Below are 15,972 nucleotides of genomic sequence, written 5' to 3'. Positions count from 1 at the left end.
CACACACTGAAATAATTTAACCAAGTTGTATTTAAAAAAAAAAAAAAAAAAAAGATAAAATAAAATAGTTGGTACAATGTACCTTCTGTTGCAGAAACATTCAAATATTATTTTTCAGCCCTTTTGATTTTGCCTTTATATACTATATAACCAAATGTTTACTATACCCATGTTTGGGATCTGTTTTTTCAGCACAACTTCATCTGTATCATCTGCCTATTATTTTTTTCACTTTAACCTACTATAAAAACATAAAAGGACCAAAAATACACAAAAAATATAAAATCTGATTTGAAAAATGTATATACTTTATTGCATAAATAACACAAAGATGCTTAACGAACCTTCTCAAAGATTTTAAAAGTGAATATTGGTTCCAAATATTAGGTATAGAAAATAAAAACTGTAATAAATTCAAACTATACTCAAATATTTGACATAAAAGCAGATCTTTACATAGGTGTTTTCTCTGGAAAAGTGCAGTAATCAAACACAGTTATCATGAGAATTAGAATTTAAACGGTAATACTAACTGTCTGCAATTTTACCGCGGTTTATCATTGTATCAGTAATTGTTACATCCCTACAACATACGCTGATTTTCAGCTGGTGCCAAATGACGTGTAAAGTATGCATAATGACATTTACAAAAACAAAATTAGTGATGTCCTGATCTGGATTTTTTTTTTGCTTCTGATCCAATCCGATTTTTTTTAGGATTAGTTTTGCCAATATGACCCAATACCGACTTTTTACAATGAAATTTAGATTTGAATTTGGAGCCATTATTTAGAGGTTATTATACTATTATTTTTCTGTAGATCCCAATTGGACTGAATGTGGAACCTGAACTAAAACAACTACCACACCTTTGACTCTGAAGAACTTTAGTATAAATTTTGCACATTCCAAATTCCTACTGTGGGACAAATTAGTGGGTGGGCCAGTTTTGACCTGCGGACCATGTATTTGCCACTGCTGTAGCTGGTCTATGGACAGGTCTATCCAGGTGTTATATGGGGATGCGTTCTGTTACGTGCCGTGCCGTGCCGTGCCATGCCGTGCTGTGCCATGCACTTGTGCTGCGCAGATCAGCAGGTTACTTGGGTCTGGTTGGAGCAGGTCAAATCATGTCAGTTTAGTTGGATCCCTTCAAATAATTCCACAAAAGCTCCACGGGTTGAAAAAAACCTGACTCATGCACCACTACCGGGCCATAAAGCCAAAGTGAGACCTGTAGACATTTTACAACATCGTCCAAGCCTCCCGCTGTTGGGCAGCTAATTTTCCTTTTCGCTACCTTTGGAAACTTTAATGTGAGGGAACAGGACATTTGTTTACCCCATCCCCCCAGAACCGGGTCTGGATCAGCCCAATCTCATGACCAAATCTGTCTTCTAAAAAAATGCCAGATCGGCAGTCAATCAGGACATCCCTAAGGCAACGCAAGGCAAGTTTATTTGTATCACACATTTCAGCAACAAGGCAATTCAAGGTGTTTCACACAGAACACTGAAATACAACGACAGGGAAAAAGAAACACATTTAAAACATTCTAAAAGAAACATGTAAAAGGTGATTAAAAACAGCAAGAAAGAAAACAACACATGAAAGCCAAACATATAAAAACACACACATGTTAAAGTAAGAGCTGCAGTGCAGAGTTTGGAAGGAGAATCTAAAATGTGAAAAGCCCAAATCCTTTTAGTCAAAGGCAGCAGTGAACAGGTGAGTCTGGAACCAGAACCAGGACCCAGTGAACAGGAGAGTCTGGAACCAGAACCAGAACCCAGTGAACAGGTGAGTCTGGAACCAGAACCAGGACCCAGTGAACAGGAGAGTCTGGAACCAGAACCCTAACCCACTGAACAGGTGAGTCTGGAACCAGAACCAGGACCCAGTGAACAGGTGAGTCTGGAACCTGGACTGAACAGAACTCAGACTCTCAGATCTCAGACCTGATATTTTCTGGTAGTCTGTTCCAGATCTTCGGAGCATAGAAACTGAACGCTGATTCTCCAGGTTTAGTTCTGACTTCTGGAACCCAGAGCAGACCTGCACCAGACCACCTGAGTGGACTGGATGGGTCAGACTGGACTAGAAGGTCTCTGATGGATTTTGGGCCTAAACCATTCAGTGCTTTATATGAAGCAAGAGAATTTGAAAGTCTGTTCTCAGAGAGACGGGGACCAGTGTAGACCTGAGAACTGGACTGATGTGGTCCAGTGTAGAGACCTGAGAACTGGACTGATGTGGTCCAGTGTAGAGACCTGAGAACTGGACTGATGTGGTCCAGTGTAGAGACCTGAGAACTGGACTGATGTGGTCCAGTGTAGAGACCTGAGAACTGGACTGATGTGGTCCAGTGTAGAGACCTGAGAACTGGACTGATGTGGTCCAGTGTAGAGACCCGAGAACTGGACTGATGTGGTCCAGTGTAGAGACCTGAGAACTGGACTGATGTGGTCCAGTGTAGAGACCTGAGAACTGGACTGATGTGGTCCAGTGTAGAGACCTCCCTGAACAAAATACTGTTAAAAAGCAGTACAACTGTTGCATTTAGTGACAGTTCCACAGCTACGGTTTGGTTAGCTTTAGCACAAAAATGATATTTTTAAGAGTAAAGAAAAGGGTTCAAATAAAAAGCTTACATAACAACCATGGTCGTGGTTACAGTGGTCACACATTTATGTTTACAGCGGCATACCTTTATAACACGTTTCAACACTGTTTAGGCACAAAACCATATTCTTTAAGGTTGGGACAATGTCAAGACAAACAAGTAAAAGTTAAAAGGAAACAAATAAATTCAGAAGTTTATGGTTTATGGTTAGAGTTTGAAACAGGACACAAACAGTGGTCGCAGAAGTCCACAAAGTGTAGTGATCCAGTGCATCCATCATATTTTTCATTTGATTTATTGTTTATTTGGAAGGTACAGTGTACATCAATCAACATTTCAATAAATATAAATGTACCCAAGTTAGCTGAGGGCTAATCACCAACCTCCAAGTCTCCTAAGAAACTTGACTTTTTGTATTTTTTGCGCTCAGATGCTCGTCAACATGGGTCATGGGTCGACACCGATCTAAAACCAAAGCACCTCCGGAGTAAAAGAAGGGAAACTTTACCAAAATTAAGTCAAAAGTATTCGTTGGTGGTAGTTTTGAAAACACAGTATTGGGTCTAAATGTGAAAATGTACGAATTAATGAGAAATTGGGTTTGAATGATGGTCAATAGCAAGACGCAAAGGATTTTTTTTGTCCGTTATTCGGCATTTTTTACCACAATTTTCAGGAGTGAGAGAAAAAGTATTATAAGATGTGATCAGTACATCAGTCAACCAGTCCCTCCAGAAAAACATGATTTTGCCATCTTATAATTCAATGCATAATCAAAGACATAGTGCACATTATGCGAGGGTCCAATCAGACTGATAGTATCATACATGCACTGGACATACAGCCCGAATAATGGAATGGAATAAAAAATAGTATTTGACACCCTGTAATATACACTTGTACAATTCAGTAACCTTCAATAATGTCAACATGACTGACAGGAGCAGGTCAGTCCTTATGTTTCACTCTGTTCAAGGACATTTTAGATTCAGTTTTACTTTAACTGACAGGTGTCAAACATGTGGCCCAGGGGCCAAATCCAGCCCGCCAAAGGGTCCAGTCCGGCCCCTGGGATGAATTTATGAAGTGCAAAAATTACACTGAAGATATGAACAATCCTTTTAGTTCAGGTTCCACATTCAGACCAATTCAATCTCAAGTGGGTCAGACCAGTCAAATACTGTCATAATAGCATAGAAATAATGACAACTCCAAATGTTTCTCTTTGTAATTGTTAATATGTATATATTTACACTAAAACAAAGTATAGTTTCGCAAAAAATATGAATAACCTGAACAAATATGAACAACCTGAAATGTCTGTTATTAAATGTTTTGTGTGTTTGTAGATCCACTGTGATCTGTAAGTTCTAAAATGATAAACTGAGGCAGAATATTGTTAAAATTACATTTATTTTTTCAGTTTGTTCATGGTATTCACATCTTTTGAAAGGATAGTTTGTAGATGTAAACCTTTTCATAATGTAAAAATTTTTTTTTCGCCCTAAAACATAGAGAAAAGTTTGGAGTTGACATTATTTCTATATTATTATATTATTATTTTACTGGTTCGGCCCACTGCAGATCAAATTTAGCTGAATGTGGAATTGAACTAAAATGAGTTTGACAGCCCTGCTTTAACGTTTCATTTCCATTATAACAATGCAGTATTGCTTTGGTAGAGTATTTAGAACTTCAAAAAGATAACAGTTGGCATTTTTGTTGTTACTGCCATGGGGATGCTATTTCCAACAAAACACAACAGTGATTAATTGCGCAGTGGAGAGAAAATCCACTAGCATAGGCTTACTTAGAAATGGAGTAGCTATAAATAGTAACACAGGCCCAGTTTGAGTCCATCCTGCATTTTACAAATGAGATGAAGAACTTAAGTGTCATCAAATTAAAGGTAGCCTCCTTTGACAATAAAAAAAACACGTAGGTGGTCTGGTGTAAGCTCTACTGTATCTTCTGATGCTGATTTCAGATGACAAACACCTTACAAAGCCTGTGTCCCATTAGAAAATCCTTTCATTTTGCAGAAAATATGTCTAATTTGGTTTTAATATGAGATTCCAGATCATATTGACCTTCATTTAAGCAGAAATGAGATATAACAATGGTTTTCTTCATATCTCAGCAGAGAAATAAACACAATTTTTTTAGTGTAACTTTTTTCATCTAGCAGCTCAGTTCTCAATAAAATAAAATAAGTAATTTTATTTCTTTATTCATTTATTTATTTTTTAGGGACAGTGCATGTTAATGAACATCTACGACAGTTGCAGCTGTAAATCTGTCAGATTGTTGCAGCAGTGCTAATTTCCATCTGTAGTCTTTAGGCAGGTGACAGGAAAGACAGTTGATAAAAAGGCAAAACATCCTGAAAACACACAGAACAACACAGTGAGGACCATCGACTGATGGAACCAGGTTTACTTTTCCTTCATCAGATGTTTCAGTTGGGATTTGAAGGAGGCAGATGACTGTGAGTCTGTTCTGTTGAGTGGGAAACTGTTCCAGTATTCAGTTCCACTGACTGACAGTGTAGTCTGTCCAATAGTAGTGCGCCTGCGTGGCCCCTCCCATTCTCCTCCAGCCGTGGCCCCTCCCATTCTCCTCCAGCCGTGGCCCCTCCCATTCTCCTCCAGCAGTGGCCCCTCCCACTGACAGAGCAGGATTGGATAAAATCTGTCAAGGGAGGAGGGGCCAGTCTATGCAAGACTTTAAATATCAGGCATGCATTCTTAAAATTCACAAAATTATTAAAATTAAGAAATTTATATTTATCTAAAACTAAATGTTTTGGGGTTTTTTTGGTTTTTTGTCAAATATTTTTATGGCTTTTTTAAAAAGTGATTCTATGACTTTGAGTGTTGTGCCAGCAGCAAGTGACCAGGAAGTTCTACAGTATTCAGTGGGAGAGAAAATCATAGAGTGTAAAAACATCTGAGCAGCATGGTTATTATCGTTAATGAAAACTAATGAAATGACAAAAACTAGAATTGAAAAAACATTTTCGTTAACTGAAATAAATAAAAACTATAATTAAAAGAAAAAAACGATAACTAACTGAAAGTGTATTGTGTGATTATAAAACTAACTAAAACGTATAAAAGTTATGGTCCGTCACTTGTGTTCACTTGTGGTTTCCAGTCGTCTTCTGGTCCCCACTCTACCTGGAAACATGGAGACTAAAGCTGGGAGAAAGCAGCAGAGTCCTGTCTGGGATTTATTTGAATACGACGACAGAGAAGAAGAAAAAAGAGACGACTAAACTAGAATTAATACTAAAATTAAGCATTTAGAAAAAAATAAAAACTAAGAAAAAATAGCAAACCTGCTCCAAAAACTAATAAAACTAATTGAATTACAGAAAAAAAGTCAAAACTAAAACTAAACTATAATGAAAAATCCAAAACTATTAGAACCTTGCTTAGCAGCATATAGCATCAAAAAGGGTCTGACTTCTTTAAAATTTTGCACGTTAAAACTGACTGTCTTCTTCAGTCACTTTATGTGTTGTTTAAATGTTAATGTTGGGTCTAAGGTTAAGCCGACGTACTGGAATTCTTTGACTAAATCCAGTTCCACCCCTTCAACAAAGGTGTTAGACTGTTCTAGTTCAACTTTTGTGACTAGGCTGTGATTTTAGTTCTTCTTAGGTGACTTTTTGCTGAATATAAGACAGGTGGTTCTATGTGTGAGTATTTGTGCTGTTTCTGCTGTTCACTCTAGTTGTCACTGTGATCCAGAAACAACAGCGTTTGTTGGAGTGGAACTGCGTCTTGTGTCCTACTTTATCCCTAACAGAAGCAGAGCCTCTGAAGGTTGTAACCTATTTTGCTGGTAACAGGCTAAAATTACCTCCCAGCCCAAGGCCCGCTTACTCAGTGGGTGTTAATAAGCCGAGCGTAAAGGTTACTGTTGGACTGAAAATGTCCCCAGGAACTCAAAATGGAAATGTTTCAATCTGGGTTTTTTGTTCTTATTTCACTGCCCTGCTTCAGTTTTATCAGTTTTGTCAACAGAATCAGACCTTAGAGATGCATTCGATAGAAATATTTGATTAGAAATGACCTTTATTATTGAATTAAAATGTGAACTGCAGGACAGCCTGGGGGGGGGGGGGGCAGAGTTCTGTTAATGAGCTGAAAACATGATTTGTAGATTTTTTTTCCTCCCATTTTACTGGATCTTCATCATCATGGTTTTGCATGAAATTGGGTTATTACTGATGTATGATTCATGCGTAACGGTGATTCATCTCTAATTCACTTTAATAAAAACAGGGGTGTGCATGTGCCGCTTTCATCATAATGCGGCGGCACAGTGAAAAACAAACTTTCCTCAATTGAACAGAAGATCAGTCAGTGATTGAGAGTAAATATTCATTAGATAGATTTAGTTTTTAGGTAGTTTTTTAATTAAATGACATGGCATTCTCAGTCAGTGTTGAAGCAACAAGGCTTATACTGTAAGTCTAAGTACTTTAAACAGAATTCAGTTATGGTTTGACTTTATATTATGTCACCAAATACTTTATACGTATCTTCAAGTTTCAACAGAAGGAGATTTTCAAGTGCTTTCATTACCTCCGCCAAGGAGGTTACTGATGGCCAAAAAACAAAACCTCCTATCTGCAAATTTTTAGATTTTGAGTTTTCACATTGAATGGTGAGAACAAGGATGTGTTGTTAAAACATAATATAGAAAGAGAGTCTGAGAACAGTAGAATATGCTTGGATATCTTTAACAAAGACCATACTATAATAAAACTAAACGTTTTTTTTTGTTTCCTGAAAAAAGTGTTTTTTTTCAGAAAGGAGGTTTTGTATTCTGGCCATCGTTATGTTTCTGCTGGCGTTGGTTTGTCTGTCTGTCTGTCTGTCCGTGTGTAAGATAACTCCAAAAGTTCTGGATGGATTTGGATGAAAATTTCAGGAAATGTTGATACTGGCACAAGGAACAAATGATTAAATTTTGGTGGTGATCGGGGGGCTTGGTACTTATCTGCCTTGGCGGAGGTCTGCGCCGTCCGAGTGCTTTTCTAGTTAAATTTGTACTGGGGCGGAGCCAAGGACGTCACAGATGGACCGCCCACTACTTTTGGATTCATGACCAGACAAGTTTAAGACAAATATTCCGCATAATTGTGAAGGTCTGAATGCCATCTTAAACAAATTCAGAGGGCAAAATTTAGTTTCAAATATTTTTAAATGAAAAGTATCAAAAACTACTGCATCACGGATGGACAAAAACATTTAAGTCTATTTTTTGCAAGAATTCCAAAGTTCTCCAAAGTGAAATTCCTCTGACATTTTCATCCTCAAATGTATTCAGTATAAACCTTAAACCCTCTATTTTACCACCCAATAATTGGTTAGAGGATTTTTTTTTTTTTTATCATACCTAAATAGAAAGAGTTTTGCCAAATGGCAGCGTCACAGATGGACAACAAAAGGAAATATCAAATTAAACATTTTTTTATTTCAATTATCAATATTATATACATGTATTTACAATAGTGACAACATACAAATATATTAATATTATATTCAAATGTATTTTGCATAGATATATGCATTTATTAATTTTAAACATTGTTTGTTTAAAATATGACATAAATAATATAATAGTCAAATATCAATGTATTTGGAATAAATGTCGTTTATTTATAGAGTTTGTAAAATGAATCCTGAATGACGCCACTAAACTGGGTCACTTTACAAACAGTCACATTCACAAATTTTTTCTCGTTTCAAAATACATTTTCCTGAAAATATAAGTAATTACCTACCCAAAAATATATGTTTGGTGTAGATTATTGTCATTTAATTTTTTATGACCAGATGTGAACCTTCCCTCCATGTTGAAGCTAACATCAGTTAGCGCTGCACACTCTGTTTCAGCTGTAGACGAGCAAGAAGAAACAGGAAACAATCCAGCCGAGTCTTTCACATTAAAGGCAGTGCGCTGGCGGCTCTCATGTACTTTTTTATCCAAGTACCCCAAACTCTCGCTTCAGTATTTTTGATTGAAAAAAATCTGTCAAAATTAGTTCCTGTGTCAAAGTCGTCTGTTTATATTTACAAAACTGTGAAAACAAACAACATATATTTAACTGTAATATATAAAATTAACACATTTTTTTAAAGTAAATTTTGTGCAAAATATAAACTGAAAAGTGCCATTAATTAATAAATGAAACTTTCATCCAAAAAAAAAGTAATAATAATTACCTAAATTCTTATTCCCACTTCCTTTTCCCACTTATTTTTCATACGGACAGTATGATTATTTCTTACATGAACACATAGAACTGGGAAACGGCCCTTTTCGGTTCAGATATTTCACTGAGTTCTTCTCGGTGGTTCTTCTGGGTTCAACTGGACTGGTTTAGCTCTTTTGAAAACATTTCGTCTGTCATCCAAGATACATCTTCAGTTCTTAGATGAGAGATGAATTGTTTTCAAAAGAGCTAAAGCAGTCCAGTTGAACTGAGAACCGAGAAGAACAACCGAGAAGAAAAACCAAGAAGAACGAAGACCTGGGTAAATGAGAACCTACTGACGTATTTGACTGAGAATCATGAAATCAAGCAGGTTTCTTCCTCCAGTCTGTGGGACTTGGTGACCATCTGAAGACTGCAGACTACTGAGGGTTCAGCTTTTCAGTGTCTGTGGCTGAAAAACAACGTCTCCATAATTCATTCGACCCAGAGCAGATTTCATCCACATCTAGTGATGATTCGCTGCATATTTTTCTGTCAGAGCCTCATCTCCACAGATTTACAACATGGTCCTGCCGCTGTCACGTTAACATGATCTGGTATTACACATTTACATGAGCTGACAGTGATTATCAGTGAAGCTGTAGTCCACAGTCCAGTACACTGGGCTGAGACGTGATCAGCACGCATCAGTCCGTGCGTTTCCATGACAACTTTTCTTCCTGGTTTAAACTGATTAAAGGTTGGATCCTATTTCAGATGTCCATGTAAACACCTTATTCCAGTTGAAAAAGAAAAGTTCAGATTAAATTTAAACCTGATTAAAGTCAGTGGTTTAATCCTCTTTTAACTGCGCTCTAAATTCTTCCTGGACATGTAAAGCCTTTATTCCGTTTGGACTTTATTCCTTCCATTCTGCACATGCTCAGTGTCTTGTCCTGTGGCGATGACGCACACATTCTGCGCTGGTGGAAGAATCTGCACTGCAGTCTAGTCTTCCCAAAGCGTTCCAGTGGAATATTCTGATGGGATCTACCAGCCTGGAAAACCCTGAAGGAACAGTTCAACACTGGCTTTGGATTCATTCATTTGTCCTGAACTAATGAGTTCCACAAGTGGGACAAACAGTTTGAACTGCAGCCCTAACGTTAGCTTAGCTTAGCCTAGCTTAGCATAATGGCTTCATTCCTCTGCTCACACGTAGCCAGGCTTTTAGAGGTGATCTGTAGTATTTTAGGAGTGATTTGGGTGAATTCAGTTCTCCCTAATCATTCCTTTAGTCCGCTGGGGTCAATATGATCACAAACTGAGGCTCAGATCATGGTCATGTGACTTACTGCAGGAAGAAAATCTGGGAAATAAAAACTAATGCAAAGCTAAAACGCTAAAGCAAAGCTAATTTAGCGCATGCATCCCTTCAACAAAAAGACTTTCCACCTTCCGTCAACACAACAGTCCACAGATTGTATGAGTGCAGTAAGTCGCAGATCTGAAGAAATAATTAGAGAGAATCGGATTTGACAAAATCACTGAGAAAAGACGACAAATCACCTTTAAAAAACTGGCTACGTGTGACCATGGAAATGCAGTGACTATGCTAAGCTAAGCTAACAGAAGGGCTAAGCTAAGCTAACAGAAGGGCTAAGCTAAGCTAACAGAAGGGCTGCCAGAACCGAATAAACGTTTCTCATGTAAACCTTTATTTTTTAACATTTCCATGGAAACAGAAGAGAAAGTACTTTAGTTCTGGATTAATTTCTTCTGGAAAAATAAATCGGATTTCAAAAACATCATGGAACCGTACCCATTGTGTTTTTTTCACCTGGAGCTTTGCACAAGATAAAAACAAAACACTACACTGCAAAAAAGGCCTGTAGAAAAATAAAAAAATTAAAGTCATTAATGGGTTAAAATGTCTTATTTCCAGTAAAATTATCTGCAGTGCAGTAAGAACATTGTACTTATCAAGTTTTCTTAAAATGAGAAAAGATTATCTAAGGATTATAGAATTCTAGCATTATAGAATTCTAAAATTCCTATTTTATGCAGAATATACTTATTTCAAGTCTTCATTGCAATTTTTTTTTTTAAATCTCTGGTAAATATATATATATATATATATATATATATATATATATATATATATATATATATATATATATATATATATATATGTATATATATATATATATATGTATATATATATATATATACATATATATATATATATGGTCTTATGAAGATGTAGTGACTCAGTAGATATGTATTTATAGGTAAAACTGCATAAAACAAGTATAAATGTGTTGAGGGTCAGCAGTTCCTGTGTCCTCCATACTCTTCCTCCATCTGTGGAGCTGGTTTTATTATAAATATTGATTAAAATTACTTGTAGTATCTCAGTGGGGTAGCTTCAAAGGAAAATTCTTGGAAGAAGTCAAATAATCTGAACAAGATGAAGTCTCAATAAGTGAATAAGTAAAAAAAAAAAAAAAAAAAAAGGATCTTTCAAGACAGATATTCCAAACTCAAGTCAGTTTATCTAAGTCAGATATTCCTTTTTTTTTTTTACAGTGTAATGAGGAGAAGAGTCAAGATTTTGTGAAAAGAGAAAGAAATACCCTTCATTTCAAGGGGTACCAACCTATGTAAATATCCTGTTATTACCAAAAGTCTGAGTTGTATTTTGGAAAATGAATTCCAGAAGCCTGTGAAATGAAAAATAAACTGCACGTGATTTCCTTCAGTGTGTCAGCAGCAGCAGCCGGTATTAAAAACAACACAGAGCAGCTGCTTAAACATTCGGGTTGCATTGATGCCAGTCCTCTTTCTCACTGAATCTAAATCTGGCTCGTCTTTGTTGCCAAATTGTCACCTTTCCCCCCCCCCCCCCACCCAGTCCCTGGTCCTGCCTCTACAGAGGAGAGGGGAGGATGGGGGGGGGGGGTGCTGATGAGCAGCCAAAGGCAGGGCCAGGATGCTCCTGTGGTGCACCAAAGCTGTTGCCCTCAACCCCCAGGCCCTGAGCTTCTGGCATTGAAAACCAAAGCAAACACACACACACACACACACACACGCTGCAGTACGGTCACCAGACGCCACAGCAGCCAGGAAGCCAACGGTGCAGGGAGTGAGCCCAATAAACAAGGTCATCTGACGTCCATTGATGTGACTCTGAAGGACGTCATTGCACCGGACAGAAACACACGGGTCTATCACTTATTTAGTCTCAGGTGTTTTTCTTAGTCTCGACCCTGCATCGTAATTTCGTTCTGCAGTGCATCTTGGATGTAATTTTGCTGAATGACAATAAAGGGATCTGATTCTGATTCTGATTAATCCATGTCTCATTCATTCATTCGTTTTTCAATTTAAAAACAAAAAAAGACTCGTTTTTTTGTTTTTCATTTTCAAAACCAGAATGAAAAATTGATAACTGTTTGTTTTTCCATTTCCCGACTTTGTGCTCAAATGAAAAATGGAAAAAACGGATAACGACCGTTTCATCCGATTTTGCTTTTTTCAATACAGTTCAGTTGTCTGACCCGGAAGTAGTCGTTTCTAGGGAAAAAATAAACAAACGGAATCATGGCTGTTTGAATATGGAAGCGTATTGCATTCACACAAACAGCTGCTTAATTGTAGCAAAATATTCCTCCAGTCCGGCCATGATTCCGTTTGTTTATTTTTTCCCTAGTAATGACTACTTCTGGGTCAGACAACTGAACTGTATTGAAAATAGCAAAATCGGATGAAACGGTCGTTATCCGTTTTTTCCATTTTTCATTTGAGCACAAAATTGGGAAATGGAAAAATGAACCGTTATCTGTTTTTCATTCTGGTTTTGAAAATGAATTTTTTTATTTTTGGTTTTAAATTGAAAAACGAATGAATGAATGATACACAGATTCTGATTCTGCTCCATCAAAGCTTTGCTAACATGGACCATGAAAAAAATGAGATAAATTAAATAAAAAACTTCAACAGCTTGTTCCGTGTTTGTGGAAGTGATCCTGGAGCAGAACTCCGTTTACTGGTAAAACCACAAAGTACTATTGACAAAGTTAAAAAGACACCGTCATAGAATAATATTAATGCACTTTTTCTTGGTCAAAAAACACAGTAGTTTGATTTAGTATCACCGTCTCTTGTACCACAGAGTTCTACTATTGTCTAGAAAGTACTGAAAACTATCCATATTAATAAGTAGTACAGGCCAAATGTGTCTTAATCCACCGCTAAAAATAGTCCCAAGTAAATACATTACATTCTGTAAATCTGGGCAATAAATTATATCTCACTTCTTCTTTCTTTTTTTTCAGTGTTTAATCCATTTGCAAGACAAACACATTCAAAATAGTTTTCTTTATTAAAACTATATGCCGTATCATCAAAAAATAATAACTGTAACCTAAACGCAGCTCTTACCAGGGTTGAAATCATATAAGAAAAATTATTTATTGAATAAAATATCAAAATCTACTGCATTTTGTTTTAATGAGGGAAAAGTCTTTTGGGATACATTTGAGGGAGGGATAATAATTCAGGATATTTTTAATATCTTGATGAATTCAAGTTCCCAGAGGCAAATGTTCCCACAGCAAGAGGAGTGGATTTATCCAGGGGCTTTAAACTAGTACCATGGATAATAGTCTGTTATATCTATAAAAGTCTGTTCAGTTTGGAAAGACAAGTTCAACATAAATGTGCAGTTTTTTTTTAAAGCAGACATTCACTGATGGTCGTCACACGTGTCTGTTATTTTCAGTTTTAAACCACAGTTCTTGTCCTTTGGAAACACCAGTGTCCTGGTCCCATGTACCCATGTGTGGTCCCAGGGTTCCATCTGATACACTGTAAAAAAAAAAAAAAAAAAAAAAATCTGTAATTTAACAGAATTTTCACTGTTTATTTTACAGATTTTTCCTGTATTTTTAAGATACAGGAAAATATCAATGAAATGACAAAAACAGACTGTGATTTTACACGTCAAATGGAAAATAACATAAAAAAAAACTGAAACTGAATAACTAGAAAAATTCCATTTTTTTAAACTTTTTTTTTTTTGCAAAAAAATACAGTTAAAATACATTTGCAAATGTATCATAATTTCACAAATATTTCTTTTCTATTTATGAGATTAAACTGTTAATTTAAAGTTTAATACTGTAAAAAAAAAAAAAATAAATAAAACGAGATAAAATTACTGAGAATTAACGGTAACAGAAGTATTAGTTCTGTCAGTTGAACCAGACTTGTTTGTTCATTGACAAATATCTTGTGTAATTACAGGAGGTTTCACAACAAAAATGTTGAATAAATGTATTTTTGTGAATGTAGAACATGTATAAGCACTGATAAACTGTCCAAATACAGTTTTTATCAGTGGATTGGACAACTGAGTCTCATTGAAAATTATTTATATATATATTTATAGGGAATTGGATTGTTTTAATACATGTAAATATTCTTTATTAAACATTAAAAAGTCAAAAAATTCTGCAAAATCTCATGTAAAGTTAGGGCAAAAAATTTTATTTTAATTATGGAAAATTACCGTGTTTTTATGAGATGGTTATTTTCCGTTATTTAACAGTATTTTTTCGGCACTCCAGCTGCCAGAATGTTTTTTACAAGTTTTTTGTTTTTTTTTGTTTTTTTACAGTGTAGTTCACAGGTTCACGTTGACAATGAACAGAAAAAAAAAATACATTAGATGTGGAGAATAAGACGATTCTTCTTACTTATCACATTTCACACTACCTTTTTCCATGTGTTGATCTCATACGTTCATATCCCAAATATGATGCAAATGTTATTTTCTGTTTTTACTTAACATGATTCTTTAGTATTTTTTCATTCCAGTTGTCATTCCTCTGTCTTGTTGTTGATCAGTAAACCTGAGCAGTAATCACCCACAGTATTGTTCTAATAACAATGACATTCTGGGCCCTTTTTCCCAAAAAAAAAAAAAAAACCTTTTTGATTCATTCTTTGTTCCCTGACTACACTTCAGAAACTGAACTGATTCAAAATGGGTTTATAAAGGAGACAACAGTGTAATAAAAGTCAACATGTGAATGTCATGTCTCAGCAGATGTGTTAATCGTGTTAATGTTTAGTGTTTCAGGTCTCGTCTTTGGTTTTCAGTGTTTTGTCTTTGTTTGATTAGAGTTGTTCACATTTGGTCCTGTCTTGCACTTTCTGTTTTATTTTGTACACATCTCTTCCTCTTGGTTCAGACTCTCACTTCCTCCCTTTGTGTGTTTTTCCTCCAGTGGGATTGTTAGCCCCGCCCCTGACTGGTGTCACCTGTGTTCCCCACCTCATGTACAAACAGTCCTGTCTGCCTTTGTCCGCTGCCAGGTCATCTGATTCTGTCATTGTGTTTCACATTCTTTCTTTCTTTCTTTCTTTCTTTCTTTCTTTCTTTCTTTCTTACTTTCTTTCTTTCTTTCTTTCTTTCTTTCTTTCTTTCTTTCTTTCGGATCCCCATTAGCTGTACCATAGCTACAGTTATTCTTCCTGGGGTCCTTACAATAATCTTTACAACTTGTAAATGCAAAGAACATACAATAGAATCATACAAAACTATTTTCACATACTGCAGAACATACAAAAAAACAGACAAAAATACAGACGGACAGCTCCTTTCGGTCAGCAGCGGTACAGTATATACAACCCAGGTATAATCATTTATGGTCAACAGATGTTTCTTAACTGATTTCTTAAATTTCATTTTACAGTTTTCTTGTGTGATTGTATTCCAGTCGTTTGTTTCATTCTTGCATTCCTCTGTTTATTACCATTCTTTTCACTGCATTTGTTCTTGTTTGGGTCTGTGTAAAATTCCCTCTGGTTATCTGCCTGGTTTCATAGCTATGTCTGTCTGAACTAAAACAAACATTTTTGTACCAGATGGATGTTTTTTTGTTCTAATAATATTTCTTTAAAAAATCAGTAATGAATAAAGTAATCTTTTTTTAACAGAGCCAGTTCCAGTGGCTCTGCAGCTCAATAACATTTGTCCTGTAGCCACACTGCAGTGTGAGCGGCTCTATTTTGTACAATTTGGAACTTTTTAATATTTTCTTGTGTTGTATTTGACCAGACTGCTGGA

At 36.1% G+C, this 15,972-nt stretch overlaps 1 protein-coding gene across 1 annotated transcript in view; it reads left to right on the top strand.

Moving 5' to 3' along the window:
- The window catches only part of LOC115422496 (cilia- and flagella-associated protein 74-like), a 180,189-nt gene that overhangs the window by 105,556 nt on the left and 58,661 nt on the right, over positions 1 to 15,972 (top strand). The window lies entirely within an intron of this gene.

This window comes from Sphaeramia orbicularis, chromosome 7 (assembly GCF_902148855.1).
Source record: "Sphaeramia orbicularis chromosome 7, fSphaOr1.1, whole genome shotgun sequence".
In the NCBI taxonomy this organism is placed as follows: domain Eukaryota; kingdom Metazoa; phylum Chordata; class Actinopteri; order Kurtiformes; family Apogonidae; genus Sphaeramia; species Sphaeramia orbicularis.
This window is presented reverse-complemented; position numbering and strand designations above follow the sequence as displayed.